The sequence below is a fragment of the Vulpes vulpes genome, chromosome 4 (assembly GCF_048418805.1).
Source record: "Vulpes vulpes isolate BD-2025 chromosome 4, VulVul3, whole genome shotgun sequence".
Taxonomy (NCBI): Eukaryota; Metazoa; Chordata; class Mammalia; order Carnivora; family Canidae; genus Vulpes; species Vulpes vulpes.
The window spans coordinates 137,130,045-137,156,267 of record NC_132783.1 but is presented as its reverse complement, the minus strand read 5'-3'; positions in this window follow the sequence as shown (position 1 = coordinate 137,156,267).

Sequence of the window (26,223 nt, the reverse complement as noted above, 5' to 3'; positions counted from 1 at the left end):
GTAAGAACATACCGCATTTGTCTGTTTTAGTATTATTTGGGGGAATATATATGGTAGTTTGAGAATAAATAAATACAATCTTGGAGAACAACTTTTCACAACTCCAAAAAATATAGTAACTAATTATATACGACAAAACTAGTAAGATGGATAAATGATAAACGTGTAGTGCTACAGTGTAGCTTTTTTTTGAGATTTGTCAAGAAGCTCTCCAAACTATTTTTAATAATACCAAAATTGAAATTATGACCAGTTTATAAAAGGGCTGAAGTTGCACCAATCCTTGAAATTAATATTATTTCTTTTCATTAGCCATTCCGTATCTCATTTCTCAAAATTACTCTTAAGGACTTTGTTCAGGCACATTTATTATCTGGGTTTAATTACGTTTCACTGGTCTATGGCCATGCCCAGACTCAGGGTAGGAAATGTGATTTTAGCTTGTATTGTTCCCTTAAATACAATCTAGGGTGTATCACTGTGAAGAAAGCATAATTTAAAGTTAGATGGATGATAAGAGTCTCTATCTTGGATCCCTGGGTGGCGCAGCGGTTTGGCGCCTGCCTTTGACCCAGGGCGCGATCCTGGAGACCCGGGATCGAATCCCACGTCGGGCTCCCGGTGCATGGAGCCTGCTTCTCCCTCTGCCTGTGTCTCTGCCTCTCTCTCTCTCTCTCTGTGTGACTATCATAAATAAATAAAAAATTTAAAAAAAAAAGAGTCTCTATCTTCATTCATTTTTATATTTTTAAGTTGCTTATAATTTATTGACTTTAATAGTAGAAGCTGACATATGGAGGAATTACTTTCAAATTTATCAGTCTTATAACCCATAATTTCTTCTGTTCTCTGCTTTAAGATCTCCTTCTCTAGACTTTTTGGATGTATTACTGCTTTTTTTGGCTAAAAATAACCTTTATTTTTCAGAGTGTACCTGACTTAGGGTTTTGTTTATGACTTGAGAGAATCTATCATTTTAAATATAGACATTACTTGTTAAATCACCATTTATTTAATAGCCCATTCTTTCTCTACTTTTTAAATGATTAATCTATCATATACAATATCAGTTCAAAGTTGTGGTTCTCCTAACCTCATGAGGCATCTGAATAAGTTTTCAAGAATCTCTGGGCGAGTTTCCACCAACTATGTTAGGATTTAGCTTCAAAGCAATTTTCAACTCATTGCCAATATACTACCATGAATCACATGTACTTTATTTTTTTATTCAGTCATATTGTTGAGCTTCCATACTGACCCTAATAATAAATACATATCAAAGACATTTTATGTAGACAAATATTTCCACAGCAATTAGTAATATTTTGTCTTGTTAATGTTAAACTTTTTACATACAGCATCATCAAGTATTGTGTTGGCTTTTGGTGGAGGATTTTTATGTGGATAGACAATATTTTTTAAATGCTTGGTTTGCAAAAAAAGGAAAATCCTTAAATTTTAAGTTTTACTGAAATTCTTTTACATTATGTCACAAAATATGTTTAAAATTTTCTTCTTTTTTATTTATTATTATTATTTTTTAAGATTTTATTTATTTATTCATGAGAGACACAGAGAGAGAGAGGCAGAGACACAGGCAGAGGGAGAAGCAGGCTCCATGCAGGGAGCCCGATGTGGGACTTGGATCCTAGGACTCAGGGATCAAGCTATGAGTTGAAAGCAGACAGTCAACTGCTGAGCCACCAGGCATCCAAAAATTTTCTTCTCTAACCTTTCAATGTAGTAAATAAAATATTATGAAAAGAATCTTAGGAAAAAGAGTCATTGATTATTTTATGCATATTTCAGAATTCATATTATTTATATTTATATAGGAAGTTCATACACTTGTGTATGAGTGAGATAAATATATACAGTTGACCTTTGAACAATGTGGGGATTGCCAACACCTCCTCCCCTTGCAGTTGAAAATCCATGTTTAATTTTTGACACCCTGAAAACTAATAGCCTACTGTTGACCAGAAGTCATAGCAATAACATAAACAGTTAACACAAAAATTTGTAACTTATATGTATTATATACTGTGTTCTTATGATAACAAGCTAGAAAAAAAGAAATGTTATTAAGAAAATCATGAGAAAGAATACATTTACAGAACCATTTTGTATTTATCAAAAAATTCTCATATAAGTGGACCCATGTAGTTCAAATCCATGTTTTTCAAGAGTCGACTATATATTATCTTATCATGTACTAGCACATATAGGTAAAAAAAATTCTGTTTTTATTGGAAAATCATTTACTATTTTATCTGCAAAACAATTGTTAAAAGTATATTGCTAACACTTAATAAACCAATCTATTTTTGTACCTTTTCCTCAGAATAAAATGCATAAACCTGCATAAAAGCATTTATTTTCCTTCTCTTCTCCCATTGTCTTTCTATAAACTCTCACATCCATCCAGTGTAGTTTGGAAGGAGCTAGATTATTATAAATTATTAGATTATTCCTTAGCATCCAACAACTGATTTGCATTTTTTCCCCTTGAGAAGATTCAGGAAAAATTCATATGAGGTGAGCTATGTTTCTTTAACATTACAGAAAGCCCTCAATTCAAAAGCATGACAGAAGAATCTGACGATAAGAGTGCCACGTATGCATGTTTCACTATTATACATAAGGAAAAGCAACTCTTCAAGAATGTAGTTATATGAATTCTATAATGTAAGATCTGGCAATACAGATTTGCTACTTAGCTTATAGAAGCTATTACGCACTCCCATCTGGCACGCTTATACCCAGAGGGATTATTCTCTCTGTGCATGGCATACAGTTTCATTATTTCCATTTTTAAAAATGAACCTGAAAGCCTGGATGGAAAGGAATGTGTAAAAAAAAAAGTAGTTTCATATTAATCTCAATTCAGGACTTATTTCAAAAATTAGTGAATGAAAGCTCAGTTAAAATTGTATTAATGAGATAATGAAGGGAACCAGAGGATTTGTTTTGTTTCATTCTTTTTGCCTAGTTTGTCATGTATTTTTTTTTTTTATTTAACAGAGCTACCAGTCTGAAATAACTGCACAGAGTACATCAGTATCAATTTTATCATTTGCAGCTAGAAATAAAAATATCAGATGGCCTTGACTAGTGTATCTGAACAAACTTCATTTTTAGTAACCTGAACTATGGATCACATAGCACTTTTGATTTAATATAAAGTCAATTAAAATCAAGGCACTCTTCCTTTTGATTGAAGTAATTTTGTAGCAAATTGAAAGCTAGTAGAGCCGTTTTATGCAGTTGCTTTGCATACTAAGTAAAAAAAATGTGAATTGTCACCAATAGTATTTTATGTCACTTTAATATTTCTGATGGAGGGTAGCAATCAATATTTAACAAATATGTGTGTGTGTGTGTGTGTGTGTATGTGTATGTATAAGGTTTTCATGATGAAACCTCAGTTGCTTAATTTCCCCTTTCTTCTTTAATCTGTGTGTAATTATCATTATTTATTTCATTGAGGCAGAAAAGTAACCCAAAATATTGCATGGTAGTTCATATGGGAACAAGGAAGCAAGCAGACAGACACATTATCATATAAAATCTAGAACCAGGTATATTTACCTGCAAAAGTAAATAAAATACTTAGAATGTCCTTGAGGCAGAAATAGCCTTGATGACTTCTTCTAGAGCTTCAATATGATGTTTTTAATTTTTTTTTAAGATTTTATTTATTTATTCATGAAAGACACACAGAGAGAGGCAGAGACACAGGCAGAGGGAGGAGCAGGCTCCATGCAGAGAGCCAATGTGGGACTGGACCTGGGGACTCCAGGATCACACCCTGGGCTGAAGGTGGTGCTAAACCGCTGGGCTACCGGGGCTGCCCCAATGTGATGATTTTTAAGGTAAATTCTCCCTTTATGCTTTGTTATGCATTGAATAAGGAGGTCTTGGTGCTATGCTGGCTTGATATAGCATCTTTTCCGGACTTCTACTTTCCCTTATCATATTGTCAATTATCACAAACATACATTACATTTAAAGGAAACATTATCATTTTAAGGAAATGTATCCAGGGCCCAGACATAAACATATTCCACGTTAAGAAAACCAACAGACTTTAGAGCATCTTTCCCTGTACTGTCAGCCTCCAGCCTACTCACATGATAGCTAGGGCAGGAGAAAGAGAACTAATATTTCCTTATCCTTCAAGAGGACCAAAATGAACCAAATATATGTAAACGGCAGACCTGAAATTTGAGGCATACAATATAATTCAGTGTTTTCTTAAGATCATAAGAGACAAACAGTAGTTTCTCAAAACACTGCTGGCCAGAGTTTCCTATGCATCTAAATTAGAATTGATTGTTCTCTCTGATGAGGGAGTAGGAAGGCTCTTGAGCCCGGGTTAATGAGGAACTGCTCTTTGAATAAGTAAAAATCCAACGGAGTACCTAGAGAAGACAGGACTGTGAAATGAAAAAGATGTAGGGATTAGCTTGCTCCAAATGTCAAGGACAATTTACGTAAAAGAACAGAGGTGGAAGAGGGCAAATATGTGAAATGAAGGAAAACTAGGTTTTTCCTAGGTATAGATAGAGTGCAGGCAGAATCCGCTGTACTGGTTCCATGAGAGAGCAGGGGGAAAATATTGCAAAGATTTGTTCTTGACCTTCTTGAAAACATATAGCATCTACCTGCATTTTTTAAGAAATAATGAACCCATATTCATGACAACAATGATCTTACATTTGTGTAGTGCTTTTAAACTTATATTTCTAAATATAAGATCTCATGTTACTATGATGCTTAGAATATTCCTGTAGAATGCAAAAGTTCAGGTATTCAAAAACTCACTTTGCATACTTATGTAGTTCTCCTAATATTTACTGAGCATCTTCTATATACCATGCCCTATTTTATGTTCTGGAAAGAGAGTTTAAATGAGGCACCTCCTTTCTTTAAAAGAACGGTAGATTAAGAAAAATCTTCAGGGAAAGAGGCAGACATAGAAACAATTAACTGTGTTATAAGAGCCAAATATATTTAGTTGACTACATGAATAAATAAATGAACTAGGGCTTTCATTTCTATCACTTTAAGCTGATATTCTGTAATTCAAAGCACACTCTACATACAGTTTCCAATATTTCCACATTTATTCCCAGTAAGTGATGTGAATATTGCAAAATATGTAGCACATCCAATCTACAGGAATAACTTTCTTATTTTAACTCTGCAGATGGTCATATGTTTTCTTTCCATTATTTTAGCTTAATGTTTGAGGATGCTTTATTGTGACTCTTAGAGGGCAAGATAATACATAGTAAACTTAAGTCATTCACTATATTTAAGAGATGTTTTTGCCAGTGATATATTGAAAGTGCTGTTTAAATAACAATATTTCACATTCTCTTGTTATTCAAGATGGAAAAGTAAAAACAATAGGCACATAGGAAACGACTCAGACAAGAGGAAACTAATTTGCCTTGAATTGTTGTCATTTGAAATTGGAAAAACAGAGAAATTACCTAGGGATATTCACTGAGCAAATATTTAAGCTTCAACATATAAGGAATACAGACAAGTTTATATGTAAATTATCATTTTTATATATATATTTTAAAATTTTATTTATCCTTTGTTCTGACTTTTAAAAGGGGTTTCCATATTTTTTTTCTTCAGGCCTCAAATCTGTTCTCTCTGAAGAGCAGCAGAGAGTAAATACATAAAAAAATACAAAATTAACAAAATTGGAAATAGATAAGGTTCTATAGGTTTGGGATTACACCATATTGTAGAACTATACATATATTAGAAGGACAATATCACTTGTTCAGAAGACAAGGTAAGGATTTATACTTTTTTTTTTTTAGGATTTATACAATCTTAATCATTTTTTATGGCCCTTTGTGTACTGAAATATCAAAACTTTTTAGCATAGAATTAAGTAACTCAGATGATTCAGTACTAGGCCAGCTTCTCTCAGTAAAGACCTGGCTATGAAGACGGCTGCTCCATAATACACTTATCCCGAAATAACTGGGACAAATGCATGGTCCCAGTTATTTCTCCTACTCAGTTTCAAAGCAGCAAAGAAAATCACCATTTAATCCTTGATCTTTATCTGTTCTCTGAGCACTGAGAATTAGACAAGATTTTTCAATCTTTTTCAAGATTTATGTTCCTTACTCTATGAAGCTGAAGGCTGGCCCATGCCTACTTTACCCTGGCATCCTCATAAGTGCTTCTAAACATTCAATAGTCAAAATGAGGAGGAATTTTCCAGGCCCTTTCCTCTTGCTTGTAACAGGAAAGGAAGAAGGGCAACATGAAACAGTATTACAACGACAAAATAATAAGAGCACCTAACCCTAACCCTAACCCTGAGAACATAAACTCATTGGAAAATGTTGACTGTGTGCCTGTCACTGTGTTACATGTTATTATTTTATGCCCACAACTCTTCATAAGGCTAATGTTTATTAAATAAACATATAAACATTACATACGTATGCCTGTGTGTGCATACTCTCACAGAACAATATCCCACTTTTAAAGATGAAAGAACAAAGCTCAAGTATATTCCAAAGTCCCAAAGTGACAAAGACATTAATACAGGCTTGCAGACGTTCCAAGTGCATTACGGTGGGGAAGAAAGAACACAATATCCATTTCAACACTATCTAAAGTGAACTATATAATGAGTTAAGATTATTTTCTAATATACATTTCTACTTTGCTCTTCACTTTACCTGGTCACTCTTGCTTGTCCAAGGCTTTTGATCAATATTAGAATTTCTCCATCCTCAATATAATGAAGTTGGGAGGCTATATTTATTTTAAAGCTTTAAGAAACACTTAAACTTTTTAGGAAGGGTCAGAGTCAACCTTGTGAACTTTATGAAAAATTTATATATGTAAATACAATCATTTCCTCAAATGCATATATATATATATATATATATATATAGACATAGACATAAATCCGGGTTTGGCATGGAGCCCAGGTTAGAGTCAACCACAGATACATACTTTATTAGAACTTTGGCATTTACTCTTTCTACATGCTTTGCTTTTATTTTATTATTATTAAAATATTTATTTATTTATTTGAGAGAATGAAGGAGAGTGTGGGGAAGGAAGAGAGGGAGAGAATCTTCAAGCACACACCCTGCTGAGTGCAGATCTTGACACGGGGCTCAATCTCATAACCTATTAGATCATGACCTGAGTGGAAACCAAGAGTCGGACACTCAACTGACTGAGCCACTGAGGCACCCCTCTATTTTGCTTTTATTTCCTCTGTGTATGCCATGTAAGAAACAAGTAACAGGTAATCATTTTTTAATCCTTTTAATAAAATATTCTTGCTGTTTATTGCCAATATGCCATGGCATGCATTTTATGACATAGTCTAAATGCAAGGACCATTAATGAGGTACATTAGTAAATCATTAAAAAATAAAAATATGAAAAAAGATTATAAGACTAATATGATTTTGAATAGAGGCCTCAGAACTGTATCTCCAGTGGTGTCCCGTTCAACATTTTAATCAACAACTTGAATGAGCATACAGATAGGAAGCTCATTTGTTCATTAAATTTGTGGGTCACTGGAAGCCTGAAGGGTTAGTGAATGCACTGCAGAACAATTACAATCCAGAAATGATCTTTATAACCTGTAATGATGGGCTGAGTTGAACAAATGAAATATAGTAGAGATATGCACATAGAAGATGCCATACTTAGATCCAAATTGCAAATGATGTAAGTACTGAGTTAACATCAGCATGTGACAAAAATGTTTAAATGATTCACAGCACAATAAATTCAGTGTGAGTTAGCCTGTGATGCGGCTTTCAAAAAAGCTAATCATTCAAGCTCAGCCTGAAAACAGAACTCAGTTGAGTACATGTTATTTCTGTTCAGATATTCCTGTTTATATAATATCTGAGTGTGACACTTAGTTTTTGACTACTGCATTTTGAAAGTGATAAATGATTTTAGGACATTCTATTTAGGACAGTCTTGATAAGATAACTTAAATAATGATATTATAAGAGACATGTAAAGAACTGTATGAATATCACCTTTGAGGAAGAACAATCTCTTTGGGGGAAAGAATGGGGAAAATAGAAACATTGATGAGGTAGGCAGCATGAGGTATGGAGACAATATATTCCAAGTGCTTTTTAAAACATTATTTGGAAAAGGAATTCATTTGATATGCACAGTTTGAAGGTTTAAAACAAGGACCAATGGATGGAAATTACAGAGGAAGAAACTTAGTGTATATTAGTTTGCTTACTAGCTACAAGGCCTGAAGGACCAAAGGTACCTCTCTAGGGCCTGAAAATATACATGTAGACATACTCTTGACCAGGAGAAATCATACAAATTAAATTATTTCCTCAATTATAGGAGATTATTTTAAAAATAGCACTTAAAGATCCTCCCTAATTTTAACATTCTGAGACCCTTTTACTTATGATTTCATAATCTTAGCAATTTTAGTCATTTATGTAAGTATATCCACAGTAAAATATATATATATTTATTTATTTACTTGACACAGAAAAAGAGAGACAGAGAGCGCACAAGCAGGGGGAGTGGCAAGCAGAGACAGAGGGAGAAGCAGACTCCCCCCCTGAACAGGGAACCCAACATGGGAGGCTCACCCAGGACCCTGAGATCATGACCTGAGCCACAGGCAGACATTTAATGGACTGAGCGACCCAGGTGCCCCTATTTCCACATTTTTAAATACAGTAGTCCCTCCCCTTATCCTCAAAGGGCACATTCTAAGGCCCTTACCAGATGCCTGAAATCATAGATAGTATCACCCTAATGTTTCTTGTTGTTGTTGTTGTTTTCCCTATTTATATATATCTATCTCTGTTTTCCCCATTATACGTTTTTCCTTAAGTTTCTTCCCTATTTGTACATATCTGTATGTATAAGTTTAATTTATAAATGAGGCACAGTAAAAGATTAACAACATTAACAGGAGAAAAAAGGAGAAATCATAACCCTACATGGTAACACATGTGAATGTGGTCTCTTCCTCTCTCACACAAAATATCCTTTGTACTGTATTCACTTTTGTTTCTGTGATGATGCTAGATGATAAAATGCCTGAGATGAGATGAAGTGAGGTGAACAACGCCGACATTGTGATGCAGCATGATGCTACCAGGAACCCACAGAGGTCAGAAGGAGAATCACGAGCCTCCAAATGGTGGTGGAAGAGGATAACTAAACCTGCAGAAAGCAAACCTAAGGATGAAGGAGAAATACCATACACAGGACTCTTCCTCAGTGAGGACTTCCAATGATTTGCATGGAACACAAACAAAAAATGGCTTCTTACCCTACTGGCCATGCAACTGAACACCCCATTGCCTAGCCCTGTTGTCTCTAACTCAACAGGATTTAGGCTTCCAGTCCCCTATGGAGATTAAGAGAGGAAGACTCAATTTTCCTTTAAGATGACATGCAAGGGGTGGTCCCCAGGTCCTTGAGAAAGATATTGCTGGGTTGTAAAAGTGGCAAAAGGCTTTTAAATAAATTTACATCACAAAGCAGTAGAAAAAGGATGGTAAGTTTTCTAAGTAACAGCTCTCAGAATAGTGTGGTCAAGGACCCAGAGTCAGAAGAAGCCTGACCAAACTTTAGGGAAACCTTAGAGCCTATTGATTCCCATTAACTAGAAGTTTAGGGAGCCTTCCCAAGAGCCAAGTTTTTTGTTTGTTGGTGTGTTTGTTTGTTTGTTTTTTGCTGAATTAGGGCCAAATGAGGCTAGGCAGGCCTAGGTAGGGGGTCACAGAAGCAGGCTCACAAAAATCCCCAAAATGCTGAGATGTAAGAAAACCAGAGATACAGGAACCAGCCAGACCACCCTGCCCTAACCTAAGGTGTGGGTGAGGAGGGTGTCTTGCTATAACAGCTACTTGTGGCCAACAAAGAATAACCAAACCCCAAAGAAGTGAGCCATTAAAGATGTTATCACTAGTCCTTACTCAATGGTGATGTCAATAGATGATGTTAAAGGGATTTAGGTTCCCTAATTAGGTTCTTAATAAAAGACTGACCCTACAAGCCCAGAGTGGCAACCTTGTTGGGATCCCTCTCACTTCTGAGAGTTTCTCTACATCTTTGCTTAATAAACTTCTATTGCTTTACTCACTCTCCTGTGTTCAAGTGATTCATTCTTCCACTCTGTGAGTCAAGAACCAAGCTCTCCTGTATCATTACTATTAAGAGAGTTGGTCCAAATTCTTAATGATCCCTATAAGCTGGAAACCATCATTTCTTTCTAAATTCCATTGAGACAAAGACCACACTAATAACAATTTTATATTTTGGAAGAAAAGTTTACTTTATTTCTAATTACTTTTTTAAAGTATAGAGGGTTAAGGCAGCCCGGGTGGCTCAGCAGTTTAGCGTCGCCTTCAGCCCAGGGTGTGATCCTGGGGTCCTGGGATCCAGTCCCACGTCGGGATCCCTGCATAGAGCCTCCTTCTCCCTCTGCCTGTGTCTCTGCCTCTCTTTCTCTCTGTGTCTCTCATGAATAAATAAATAAATAAAATCTTTTTAAAAAAATAAAAAAAATAAAGTATAGAGGGTTCCTTGAAAGATTGTATTTGTTCAAATTACATACATTTATGTGTTACATTTACATATGAAATAAGGTTTTTTAAAAGTAACTTCCAGGTTCCACCTAGCTTATTTTTAAATCATGTTTCAAGTATTGTTTAAACCAGGCTAAAATCAAATTATAGGTATTTTATTTTATTTATTTATTTTTTTAAAGCATTTTTTTTTTAAGATTTTATTCATTTATTTATGAGAGACAGAGAGAGAGAGAAAGGCAGAGACACAGGCAGAGGGAGAAGCAGGCTCCATGCACCGGGAGCCCGACGTGGGATTCGATCCCGGGTCTCCAGGATAGTGCCCTGGGCCAAAGGCAGGCGCCAAACCGCTGAGCCACCCAGGGATCCCCAAATTATAGGTATTTTAGAGTATAGGATATGAATTTCAAAAAGTTATTTTTTATAAAAATAGTTTTACTTTGCTTATAGTGCTTTGATATTATTAAAAACAGCAATGCACTGTATGTGATTCTCTTATGCCTTCTTGTGAATCATCTTAAGTAAGTTTTATGATGAACACAACTCACATTTATGGAGGAAATTTTTACTGACTATCTGGTAGATGGAATTTTTAAATCAAACTATTTGTTACACTCCCTGCCCCTAAATAGTAACTTTTATTTCTAGTCAGGAGAAAATTTCTTATTAAAATAAATGTATTAGCTTTGATTTATGACTAAAACTGTTTCCTAGGAAAAAGAAATTATAAATTATGATTAGGAGAATTGACATTTATTGAGGGCTGGCCCTTTCAAGTCTAAGCATTTTACTTTTGTGAACATAATGACTTCTCACATTAAACATTGAAGTAGGCACTATGGTGCAGTGCCGTGGACAAAGGCACAGGCTCTCAAGCCAGGAGGATCCAATTCAAATGCTGTTCCACCCCCCCCCCAAAAAAATGCTGTCCCACATCATCCTAGCTGTGTGAACTCAGGTCAATTCATTGGTAGCTAATAACTATCAAAGATGAGCAATAATCAATCAATATAATGGGACTGCAACCCCCTAAGGGTTACATGAATTGATTTGTAACTCTTTCAGTGCCTGAGGAGTGCCCGGCATGTTAGTAAGCTCCTAATAGATATGATAGATGATGAAATTGAGGTGTTGGAGAATTAATTAGCCTTCCCGTGTCACACAACTATTAAGTAGCATAAAGCTTAGATTAGAATCTGGTTCATCCGAGTCTAATGTCTGATATCTTCTTAATTACTATTATCAGTTAGAAACCCTGTAGAAAGCAGATGCCGTACTCGATGCCATGAGAAAAGAATTTTGCCAAAGGACAATTCACATAGATGGAGGCAGAGTTTAAGAAAAACAAAGAATATTGTAAAATCACTTTTAGTTCCTTACCATTCTTTCATGAATAAATAGTTACATATATGATTATATAATATATAATACTAATAGTGCAATTCCCTTCTTAGTGTAATACCATTACTAACCAGAATACAATACCCTTCTTGGTTCATTTTTAGTGCATTTGATAGTACAATAGCAAAGAAGAGTAAGAGGGAGCCATCTCTTCCCCAAGCATAAAAAGGAAGTAAGACAGACGCACTATAATAATGTGAGGGAAGAGAGGGTTGTCCGATGATGATGATGTGGACTCTGGCAGAAGGAAGCAAGTGACACATAATGGTCTGTGAGATAACAAGAATAAGGTGTTAAATAACCAAACTGGATCTTAAGTATTCTCACCACAGAAAAAGAGAGGTTATGTGAAGTAATGAAAATGGTCACTAACTCTATGGTGATAATTATATTGCAATATATACATGTAGCGAATAAACACCTTAAATTTAGACAATGTAATAGAGCAGTGATAGCTCAACAAAATAAAACAAATGAAACAAACAAAAAAGAGGAAAAACAAATTTCCTGTAGTCACATTCATTTGCTGAAATCCACTCAAAAGTGATGCAGAGTGAAGGAATAGTAGTGGTTTCAGACATTTATCCACAATTATTTGATGCTCCTCAAATGGTCCATAATTTCCTTCTTCCCAATTGTGGTCTCCCTGACTCTAATCTAAAGAAGAAAATATAGCAAAAGTAATGCAATGCCATTTCCAGAATTAGGTTATAAGAGGTTCTAAGATGAGCACAGCTTCTATCTTGGGTAGATATTTCCTTGTTCATTGTCTCTGCCTCTGTCTTCCTCTCCTTCTCAACATTCACTGAGGAAGAAACCAGCAAGGCTATCACTTCCTCACTTGAATGAGTTCTTTCTGAGATTTCCTTTCACATTGGCTCTCTCCACACATTGTAGCATATTTTTAACCTAGTATGCATTTTACAAGCTTTTGTGACTGGTAGTAGGAAATTTATTTTCTATTCATTGCTTTATCCCCAGAGTCTAGAACAACTCTCACACAGAGTATAAACACAACAATTTGTTGAAATATTTAATCAGTGATGAACACGAATTTACCAGTTGTAATTTTTCACATGGATAGACTCTAACTTATATGTGAGAATGCTGAAGTAATTGAGTGAAGAAAAATTAACAGGAAAAAAACATAAATACTGTCCATTATATGTTAATGGCTTATATCCCAAATGGATGTTTATTTTATATATTCAGAATTCTAGATAAGCAGCCAGTTAAATTTAATATTTAACTGCAGTATTCAATAAACTACTACCTTACATGTGAAATTACCTGGTTATTTATTTATACTGCAATATTTCAAATCCAAATTGTATAAAACAGGAAGTTCTCTGGACTCTTTTAAGAAATATATTTAAACCCCTTAAGTGTAGACTTTGGAACGGATGATGACATACTCAGCTGAAACAACCCTGTCTTAATAAATTCAGTGATGTCTGATTCTTTCTGAACTGTTTGTTTTTATTTTTGCTAGCAGGTGCTAATCTTGTTTGAACAGGTGGAAGGATGAGAGGGAAAGTGAATATGTCTTATGGAAAATATTTTGAACACATTATCTAAAATTTACCAGGATTGTTAGTGCTAATTTATAGCATCCATATGTAAAGATTGTCTGTCCTAAATTACCTTTATGATAAAGTAAACTGTTTTGTTTTGCTTTGTTTTTGTAATTTGCCAAGTTGTGAAAATAATGGTGATTTTGTTTCTTTTTTAGTTTCCCTTATGAACTGAAAAAATAATCATCTGTTGAATAATTCCATATACTTCTTAAAAATCAGATATAATATAAGTGATATTTTTTATCACTGAGTTTTAGGAGTAAGGCGTATAGGACTATTTTATTTATTTATTTATTTATTTATTTATTTATTTATTTACACTTCTCAAGTTTTTATTTAAACTCCAGTTACTTGACATACAAGTGAAAAAATGTATGACATACTTGACATACAGTGAAAAAAATTTTCACTTACATACAGTGTAGTATTAGTTTCAGGTGTATAATACAGTGATTCAACACTTCCATACAACACCCAGTGCTCATCATAACAAGTGCTCATCTTAATACCCGTCAGCCATGTAACCCATCCCCTCGCCCGCCTCCCCTCCAGCAACCCTGTTTGTTATATAGTAAAGGATCTGTTTTCTATAATTATTTAGAATATTAAGTTTCCCTCTATCTGTAGTATTCAGAAAAAAAAATACTGTAATGGTATCTCTCTTGAAGAATATATAATTGAGCTGGGTAGATGATAGATGATGATGATAGATAGATAGATAGATAGATAGATAGATAGATGATAGATAGATAGATAGATAGATAGATAGATAGATAGATGACTGGAACACTAGACTTTCCTGAAAATGTCACTGAATATTAGCATAGAAATAGAAACATATATGTGTTTGTATATCTAACTCAACAGAAATGTGTTGATTAACTTTTTAAATAAAGAAATGCCTAATAGAAAATATGATAAAATTAACTGAGAGTAAAAAAAAATGCACAATGGATTCTATAGTTCAAGAAGATCAATAAATTTGTTCTAAAAGTTAGGATTTCTGGCTTCAAGTCCAATACATTACTAAAACTTTTCATTTTTCTAATGTGGTTCCTATGGAAGAAAATGGGTTAAATTGATTATTGGCAGCATGCTAAATATTTATAGTGCTTCAGTTGAGCATTGGATAACAGCCTAGGAAGAACTGGGTTGTTTCTGGTATTGCCCCATGTGGTGGCCATGAAGCCATTCATCTCACAGCCGTCCAAATACAGTGACAATAATTGACCAAAGGCCCAGGATGCTGTACTTGGAAATCTGACACTGCATTTCTGTGAAGCCAAGGTGAGAACAACAGGAAATGTAGTCCCAAGATGAGTTCATTACTGGGAGTCACAGACCTTTTGTTCAAGAAATCCTCAGTAGCCTTGCTTATGCTAAGGCCGTACTGACATCTTTACCCAAACTTCTTTCTTTCTCTACTTCACTGGGTCAGATTTTATATAAGACCTGATGACTGACCCAGCCTTTTCCTGCTCCCACTCCATTTGCTCTCATAGGCATTTTTTTCTAATAAAACTCTTGCTAGTTTTCAAAAGCCTTCCTTAGCATACTTCTTGGAGAATTTGCACTGATAGACTCCATGATGGTGCCATTCAGATTTAGGAAGAGGTGGGCTCAGTTAACTGTCCACCAGGGTAGGATGTCACCTGAATGGTTGGCATTTTCAATTCCAGTATATAATTCAGTAAAGTTACAAGTTGAGAAAAGAATGTAAGCCTGAGGTTTGGTTTGGTTTTACCTATCTCTTGAATTTGCTTTATGCCACAGAAATGTTAACACACTTGATGCATTGTTAGCTATTAGATGATAAAAACCAAAGCTCAGGACTCCATGTAAGACTTAAAACAAACAAACAAACAAACAACTTTTGGATATCATTGCTGGCAGTCATAATATGTATGGAAGAGGAGCTCATAGGTTGCTGGGAGAACAGTAACCAGTTATGATCCTGAAAATACCACAAACGAACCATTGATGCTGTAAAGAGGCACCACATGCTTAGTGGCTTAACACTGAGTTTTTTCTCTCTCAGTTCCGGAGATCAGAAGTACATAGATCTCATCGGGCTAAAAGCAAAATGTTGGCAGGACTTTTCCCCTCCAGAATATTTTCAGGAGAATCCACACCTTCTTGCCTTTTCGGCTTCTAGAGATCATCTGCCTTCTTTGGAGACTCCTTTCTCCCATCATGGGAATCTTTGCTTTGTTCTCCCTTTTCCTGCTTCTAACTCTGATCCTCAAGCAGACTTAACTGGCATGTAAGCAGGTATTTCCTGACACTCTCAGAGGCCCAAGGAATATGAATGGCCCAACCAAATCCAATGAGTAAAATTGATTTCAGTGTTCACTCTTGAAATCACAAAATTCCAGTGTGGTCAACCTGCAACATTGCATGCAACTGGCTGTTGTTTTTGAGAACAGCACTGTGTCATCAGATATACTTTGGAATTTTTGCTGGAAAACTAGCCACTCTGTGATGCCCAAACCATTCAGTCTTGGGAGGTGATATCCATTCTGTGTAGTCACAAGAATTTGTGCTTGTGTGGCCATGAGCCCAGTGAGTGTGAGTTATGACTAGAATTCATGAAATGTGTTATTCTGTCTACTTTTAAAAAAATATTTTATTTATTTATTCATGAGAGACACACAGAGAGAGAAAGAGACACAGGCAAAGGGAGAAGCAGGCTCCATGCAGGGAGCCTGATGTGGGACTCGATCCTGGATCTCCAGGATCATGCCCTGGGCTGAAGGCAGGTGCCACCCGCTGAGCCACTCGGGCTGCCCTATTCTGTCTACTTTTAAGAGCACCTTTCCCAGTGAGAATAGTCTGGTAGTTTTTCCTGTGTGATGCAAAGATTCAGATGCTGAAACTCTCCTGAGAGTGTCATCCACTCCCTTGCCTCCATCTCCTCTCCTTCAGCTCCACAACCTTGACTCCTGCAAGACCCCAAATATCTGTTGTACATAATGTCATGAACCAATGTAAATCTTACATGTACAGACATAGTAGCCAAGGAGAATAGAGTGTCATAGCAATTTTCTCAGAAGGTGTTCAAACCCTGTAAAATAGACTATCAAATAGTTGTCAGAAACAACACGGATCAGTTATCTGTCTCTAATTTATAGCAGAAATAGGGTTGATTCCTTGGCCCTCTGTATTATGTAGGTGTGTGACACATAAAGATGATGAAACAATCTAACCTTTTCTTTCGAGATATTTTTTTTCCATATGTTTTGACGAGTCCTAACTGATTCCTCAGTAACAGCTATGGCAACATACCTTTGTGTTATGCTTGTGCAGGGTAATTTAGTAAATTCTTGTCATTGTAGATGGATCATGATGTTTTCAAAGTAAAATGCCAGGACGAGCTCCCTTGTCATTTCATTTCATTTCATACATCTTATGTTCATAGCATCTCACTTAATCAAATAGCTATAGCATATTCTTCTGAGGATTTTAACCCAATTCCTAGACATCTCTTGTGATCTGCTGTTCAGTTCCTCTTCTTATCTGATCTTTCATATTGCCCTTACGTTTATTATCCTTAATGGGGCAGATAGGTACATTTATGTGTTGTTAGATTCTTGTGGGCGGTGTCTTATAATATGCTTAATGGTCATCAACTCACATATCTATCAGATAATGCCCATGGAATTCTTATAATCTCATTTTGTATCCTGTACCCCCAACTAGGGCATCTAAAGGATGAAGTCACTCAAGGAGATAATCAAACTGTTTTCCTTTTAAATAAGAAAAAAAAATTAATTCATAAGAAAAACAACTAGAGGAGATGAAAATGCACCACTCCTTTCATTAGGAACATCATGTGCTTTTACATTATATATGATCTGGAACAAAATTTCTTTATGAATTGTTTTGACAAAAACATAAGTTTTACCAAGAAGCCAGAAGAACTAATAAGAAACTCTTGAACACATTTCTATATCTCTTCTCAACCCCAGGATTCTGGTCACAAAAGAAATTGAGTAGGAAAAAAAAGATATAGGTATGTGCAGAGAAATTTATCTTAACAAGTCAACATACTTGCTTTCATTGTAAATGTAACTCTAGACTACTGAGACATAAGACCAAGTGGAAAGAATATTACTGGGGATTGCAAATAAACATTTTCTCAAGGTGAGGAAATTCTCTCTTCATTTTACTACTGACCAAATATGTGGAACTGAATAAAATGCTTCACCTGTCTATCTCATGGATTTTATTTCAATAACCCAAAGCATCAAGTAAATCTGTTATTTGATTCTCAGACTGTTTCCTGACTACCTGTAGTGGTTACTTGAAGGTGTTCTAAGGGCCTCTGCTAAGGGGTATTGGGAAATTAAAGGAACAAAGAAATATACTGTAGCCTCTGCCTTCTGCTTTTTCATATAGAACAGCACTTTTTAAGCTTTGAATTGTTTTTTAATATATTGGGTTTCTGTGTTAGATGTCACAGAAAGTTTCCCTGACTTTAGAAAGAAATGATTCAGAAAAAAGGTGGACTGTTCTCTAAAATCCAAAAGTACTCTCCCTAAGAAATTCATGTTTTTTTTCATCTATTTAATCTATTGACAAAAAAGGATTTCAAGAAACTGGTAGTGGAACTCTTAATGATATTTGATAATAAACACTATGGTGTTTTCTCAATTATACATACCTGCTTAGGTAGCATTTAAATGTCCACTTATATTAAGCAGATCTTGTTTCTGCATCAGTGAAACCCTGAAACCACGTGGATAACTCAGAGAGCCCATTACATCAGTTCTGTTTTTCTGTAAGTGGGAAAGAATCCCTTTGTGATGCAAGGAGTGCAATTTCAGTAAAATTATTTAATAAAATGATTTCCCTGTACAGATATGAACATGAAAGTTCAAATTTATACACATTTAGTTTATCCTGTAATAACTCATGCTATCAAATTGATTTAATTTAGCAAGTGGCTTATATCCTATGCAAAAAAGGAGCATTTTTCACATGCTTGAGTTAAACATCTATTAATTTGCATTCATATAATTATATATAATATATTGAAAATTCAAAGTGCATTTCCTTTGGTAGAAGGTAGAAATCGACACTCTTTAAAAGAAAACTGATATTAAACTAAATTTTTGGCTTTGTTTTCTAGTTATTTTGATCTTCTCAAGCTTCTTTTCTATTTTTTCCTATTTTTCTATCTTTTGTGCAGAAAACTTTGTGCACATGGATTTTCTATTTTTCTATTTTTTCCTGATCATTTGAAATGCCATTTCTGGCTTAATGTGAACAAATTAGTGAAGAGTTTATGAACTGTCACAAAATGAATATACGAATGTACTTACTTCCCAGGTTAAGAAATAAATATTAATCATATTTCAGAATCTACCTTTCATGCTCTTTTTCATTCATTAATTTCTCCTTAGTTGACAAAAGGAAAAATAAAAATTGTGATTTTTAGCATTACAGATGAGGTTGTCTGTAATTTATGTAAATGAATCAGTACAGTACTCATTCTTTGGTGACTGATTTCTCTCAATCAACTTTATATTTGTGAAATTTATGTATGTGGTTGTGTGTGGCACAGATTAATTCTGCTTCTTTCCTACGTAGCACTGTACAATGAACACACTGCTGTGATGGAGATGTTCTATATTTCACAACAGTTGTGTTAGGCAGCACTATTATAACATATATTCATACTTTAATTCATTCTGTTGTTGAAGAACATTAGTTTTCTTTTCTAAATGGGCTATTATGAAGAGTGGTGTTAGCTATATTGGCGCACACATCTATTGGTGCATATATGTACTCATTTTTGTTATTTGCCTATATCTATGTCATCTGTATTTATATAATACTATATGATATATCTCCATCTCTATATCTATCTTTATCTAAGAGAATGTGTATGTTCCAATTAAATAGACAATGTTAAAGATTTTTCCGAAGTGTTTTTAATAGTTGACTTACATCAGGAGTCATGAGAATTCTTACTGCTCCACAGATATTTCAACCCTTATTCAGCCTTAATATTTAGTTTAGTTTTGTTTTCAATTTTGTCTATACAAAGGAGATGAAATGACATCATACCATGATTTTCCTTGTATTTTTTTTTTTTTTACCATTATTGAGGTTGAATAGCTATTACGATTTTATTGAGCAGCTGGGTATCCAATTTTGTAAAAGACTTTAAAAATTCTATCTTCAATATGATTTTCTTGCAGAAGTTAGATTATTTTGGCTTAGTGTCTTTCTTTGGTATATATCTTTGGTAGTCATCTGGCATGTACCTACTACTACTCTGTGGCTTTCTTTTTACTCTTACAAAGGGATGTTTTGATGAACAAATTTATATAATTTTAGTGAAGTTAAATTATAAATATTTAACCTTGAAATTAGCACCTTTTGTGTTTTTTTTAATTTTCAAATATCAAAAATTTATTTTTTTCAAATATCAAGCCTTGAAACCATTCTCCCATGTTTTTTTTTTCTAGAAGCTTTATAGTTTTATCATCAACATTCAAATCTACAATTGCTTTGGATGGATTTTCAGGAGTGGAGTGAGATAGGAGTCAAGTTCTTCTTCTTCTTTTTTTTTTTTTTCCATAATGATATTAGGAAGATTAAGTCATTTTTCCTAAAATAAGTGTCCACATGCTTGAGAATTTAGGTTTTTTTTACTCACTATTCTGCTTTATTGAGTTGTTTATCCTTGCACTTTGCTCCTACTTGTAGAATTTTTTTACCATTTGTATTTTTACCCATTGGTGATGTATATGACATACAGATTTTATTATTTATTTTTGCAGCCATATAACTGAACACTATTTATTTTTTAATTTTACTTACTGGCTAGGATTCTCAGGAGGAGAAAGGTGCTATCAACAATAGCAATAGCATTTTGGTATTCATGACCATCTGCGTGTATGTATGTATGTGTTATTACTTTGGCTAGAAAATTCAAATCAATATTACTATGAGTAAAAAAAAAAATACTATGAGTAGTCATGGTACACAAGCATACCCTCTTTATTACCTTGAATATAAATGTTGCTATTGTTTTGCTTATGCATGGCACTGAATTTCCAATTGATATAGAAATTTGTTGTGTTGTCAAGAAAAGACAATTATAGTTCTATGAAATAACAAACTTAAGAACACCCATATTAGTAGTGAACACATTACTTCTAAGAGGCAATATTAAGGACAGGATTGATAAACAATCTTGCTATGGGTATAAAAGCACTTAATTTTGTTAATATCACTAATTTTTTGCTAATCTTAACATCATACTGCATTTAAAAAGCATGTAGTTCACTTTTTCAAAGATATAAAATGATTTATTTTGTTCAATGCCACATTAGATGTTTAAGTGGTATTTGGTGTATTTATATTTATGTATTCACTGTTGTTTCTGCTTACATTTCCTCTAAAATATATTATCTTGAACTAGTTGCCATGACTAAATTGATAAAATATATTTAGAACATATGCATAATATGATCCCTAAATATATCTAAATAAACATTTTAAAATCCAGTACAATAGTTGTGTAAATTAAATGTGACTACCAACTTCACTGAGTGACAATTGAAGGAAAATAGGCAATGGGAGATGAATACTTATTTTAGATATAATAGTCTATGGAAATGGAGAAGTGAGAACATACCCTACTATTTTGGAAAGCAGGACCATTGAATGAACAAAGCCTAACTCTGGGCAATGTTGTAGGGTCACTGGAGTTAGGAAATTCCTTCAGTTAAAATATATTAAAAATACACTTACTGAACTTCCTTCAACAAAAGCTAATTAAACAAAACTACTTTCTTTTTAAAAGTGTATTGCATTTAAATAACTCAAATATGTAGCCACACATGATTGTGTTGGAGACTGGATGTATAATGTCTTAAATCTCTCCATTTACGAGCTGCCTTATCTTGGAAGGTCACTTATTCTCTCTACAAATTAATTCCCTTATATGTGTAATAGGTAGCACATTAGTAATACATGGTTTTGTGGTTGAGTGTCTGCCTTTGGCTTGGGTTGTGATCCTGGGGTCCTGGGATCAAGTCCTGCATCTGGCTCCCTGCAGGGAGCCTGCTTCTCCCTCTGCCGATGTCTCTGCCTCTGTGTGTCTTTCATGAATAAATAAATAAAATCTTAAAAGAATTTTATGAGGATTAAATGATACGGTCTGAGTTACAGTCACAATGTATTGCCTGCTGCATAGTATCAGCTCAATAAATATGAGCCATTATTATCTTTGTATGATTCCTATTGTGTTATTGTCCTTTATTTTGAAGCCATTCAAATCTGTAGTCATCAAAAAGGATTAAAAGAACATTAGAATTCTAATACAGGTGGACTATTTCACAGAGTGTTTTTTATACACCAGCCAAAATATGAGTTAGCTTTGAATTCCCTTACCTCTAGTTTGCTAACACTGCATGTAGTTAACATAGTTCAATGCCAAATTATGGCATGGGAAAGAAAGCAAATAATATTTAAATTATTCATTTTTTTGAGTAAGCTGGCAATAATAATTCATTCTAACTTCCTGATCAGTAACTGGAAAAGAAAGGGACAGAAATGTAACAGCCACTGAATATTTTACAATGCATTTACATAAATATTGGCAAAATAAGTGATATTTTTTAAAAAGCACAGAACTCTAGATCTAATAAAATATGCCACTCTCATTATTATCAATAGGACAGGTTCTAAAATGTTGGCAGATCTATATAGCTAGGTTAGTAGGATTCACTCTTTCATTTTTATGCTTACATAAATACAGCAAAGATGGAAATACATATTCGTGGATATACTAAAGTCTGCATATATCGAGAAAAGGAATGATTTCTTGTACAATGGCAAAAACACACACACAAAACCTAAATGTTCACATTCCATACCTATACAATTTATTATAAGCACATGAAAATTATATTAAATTCAACTTCAAAATCCTGTTTTGACTAATTCTGTTGTGATTGCACATAGTGCTAATACTGTACTGGCAAAGGCTGATAAGTGTGAGTTCTAGAATCACCACAACTGTCGTCTGCTATACAATTAACTGAATAAGTGACTGCAGGACAAAATCTGGTAAATATAGCAAGACCATTACTAATTTTGTAGTGAAATTATAGAGTTAAATTTGATGAAATTATCAAACTATGCTCTGTCATTCTATTTAAACAGGTAGGTTTGGTGTCTGCAAACATTTTGATGGTGATTTTTTAAACTGATACTTGATAAGCTACTTCTGAGTTCAAGATGGATTAGAAAACTTAAATTAAAAAAATGAAGAAGTTAAAGCAAAATGAAAAGTAAATGAACACAGAAGCTGCTGTCATTTATCATACCTTAATAGAAAAATTCTCTCTCCCACAGAATTTAGTGGTCCATCATCTTCCGTGATCACCTTTGTAGTTGGAATGCTGGGAGCCACTTCATATCAGAATGGTCACATCAATCACCTCTTAAAGATTTCTAGTCAGTGGACTTAATAAGAATTGTGCACATCACTTTATGATTTAGGAGAGGTGAAAGCAACTTCTGATAATACGGCAGTCAGAGACATTATGGGTGAATCACCATTTTGAGGAAAATTTCAGGAAAAGTTACCAAAAAGTATCTTGATAACTGCAGACTGACATATTATTTACTATAGTGGGGTAGAAACTATTGTGAATTAGTTAAGTGCATTTGAGTTGAGCCCCCACCAAGAAAAGTTGAAATGTTTATAGTTTGTGTAAGTTTTCTGAATAAAGGCATTTGGCCATTTCAATCAGTTTATTTATTTTAAATAATAATCTGCCTAATATACACTTGATATATTGGAATATAAACAAAAATATAGTGTTTTGTAGAGACCCTAAAATAAATAGACATATTAAAGTTTAAACTGTACAACATAATCCTATGTCTATATACAATTCTAGTGTATTCCTATTTTCATAGGTCCAGCCAACAGAGCCTGAGGTGTAAGTAAGTATGATGCAAGTAGAAGGTCTCTAGGAAAGAAAAATAAAAGGAGTGATAATAAACTTAAAAAAATGTTTATATCAGAAAAGATAATTATGAAAAATAGTATTACATTTTATCTAATGAAAGCTATACTGTTACAGAATATAAATATACTTCAAAAACTTAAGGTCACTAAAATTACATTGAAACATTGAATGTATAGAAGGAATATTTAGTATAAATAAAATAGAAATGCTAGTATAAAAAAAAAAGAAATGCTAGTATATAAAGATACTATAACTGAGAAATTTACTGTTCTGAAACTGGGTGTAGACTAAAAGACACCGCTGCCATGGAGCAGCTAGTTTATAATGAACAAACAAATAAACAAATAGATACCTGTGCAATTCACTTCATATATCCCCTTTCTTGTGTTTATATACTATTTCATCAAAGCTTCATCAAAGCTTAATATGTCATTTAAATGTGTGAAAAAATATATGAATATAGTGTTTAAAGCCACCATCACTGCCCAAAGGGAACATAAAGCTCAGTAAAGACACCCTGAGCAAGATACAGGCTTTTACTAACACCACAGGCCTCCTTAGGGTCTGCTACAGGTCACTCCTCCTATGAACATGTAACCAATATTCTAATTTTTTATCACCTGCTGAGAGAGTATAATGGACTCTCAAAGATGATCAGATCTCAATCCTTGGTCCCTATGAATGTGTTATGTTACATAGCCAGGAGGAAAGAAAGTTGAGAATGAATTAAGGTTGCTAATAAAACGACTTTAAAATGAGGAGATCATTCTGGATTATCCATGTGGCCCCATGTAATCAGAAGGATCCTTAAAAGTGAAAGTGGATGGCAGGAGAGTCAGGGTCAACCAGCTGTGACAACAGAAGCAGAAGCTAGTGTGAAACAACCATGACTTTGAAGATGAAGTGGTGGAGGGACAGCCCCAAGCCCAGGGCTGCAGGACTCCTTTGGATGGTGAGGACATGGCTCCTGCCTGGATGCTCCAGAAGCATGCAGCCATGCCCTCACATTGAGGTTAGCTCAGTGAGACCCGTATCAGAATTTTGACCTCCAGAACAGTAAGAGAATATATTTGTGTTTTAAGCCACTAAATTTAAGATAATATTCTACAGCAACAATAGGAGACTAATAGACATCTTGATTATTTTTTTTTCTTTTTGAACTTTATGTACATAGAATAAAACAGTACGGATCTTTTGTATCTGGTTTCCATGACATAGCATTGTAATTATGATAGTGATCTACAAGTGCTGTTTTGTTCAATTCACTTCTGTTTAATATTCCATCATAGGAATATATGTAAAAGCTTGAATCTCTTCAAGTGTTGCTGACCTTTTGTGGAGTTTCCAGTTTGGGAGGATTATGAATAATACAACTTCAAATAATATTGTACTTGCATGATAGACTGGTAGATGCAAATATACGGATAAATATACAAGTATATGTGTAGGGTTGTTTATAGATGAGTAGAATTTCTGGGTCGTAGCCTATGCATGCATTTAGTTTAAGGGATGCTGTCAACATTTTCCCAAGTGGTTGTCCTGATTTATCCTCTCATGGTTAGTATATAAAAACTCAGGTGCTCCACATCTTCAATTACGTAATATTATCATTTATTTATTTGCTAGCTTGCTTGGACATTTAATTTTAGCCATTCTATTGTGAACGTGGCGAACTATAATAGCAGTTTTAATTTGTATATCTCTGCTCATTTGGTTTTGCACAAAGCCATTTTTCCACCCTGGAAATAATTTGTTTTCAGATATTCATGCATTTTAAAAATGTGCTGACCTTTCAGATTAGTTCTATCACCCAAAAACGAACTTGAGCTGCCCCATTGAGTTTACCTCCTTCTTCACCCTTACTCCTAGCATTAATCCCAGGAAACTACTGATCATTGTCCTGTCCCTATAGTTTTACCTTTTCCAGAATATCATATAAATGGAACCATATACAGTGTAGGTTTTTTAACCTGGATTCCTACAACTCTTTTGTGCTGTTATGTACATTTTTATTACCACAGAGCATCATTGAGTGAATGTACTACAGTCTACTATTCACCTGATATGTATTTAGAATGTTTTAGAGTTTTGTCAATAGTGAATAAAGTTGTTATAAATATTTATATACAGGTTTTTGTAAATTTGGATAAAGACCTAGGAATATAATTTCTGAGTCATGTGTGTATATTTACCTTTATGAGTAACCCCCAAACTGTATTCCAAAGTGGTTGTATCATTTTCTATTCCAGCAACAGTGTATAGGAGTTATCTGTTATATCAGATATTTACTGATATCTTGGTTATTTCATATTATTTAAAATTGTATTTTCATGATAAGTAATGATGTCGAATATCTTTCCATACAATTATTTGTTATTCCATATATTCTTTGGTGAGGTATCTTATTTGATTTTTTTGCCTATTATTTAAAAAATCAGGCTATTTTTTCCTTATCATTGAATTTTAAGAATTCTTTATAGATATTCTGAGTATAGGTCCTTAATCATAAATGTGTTTTACAAATATTAACTCCAATCTATTGCTTTTATTTCCATTTTTAAACATATCTTTCACAGAACAAAATTTTTAATTTTGATAAAATCCAATTTAGCTTTTTGCTTTTATAAATTGTGTTTTTGTGTC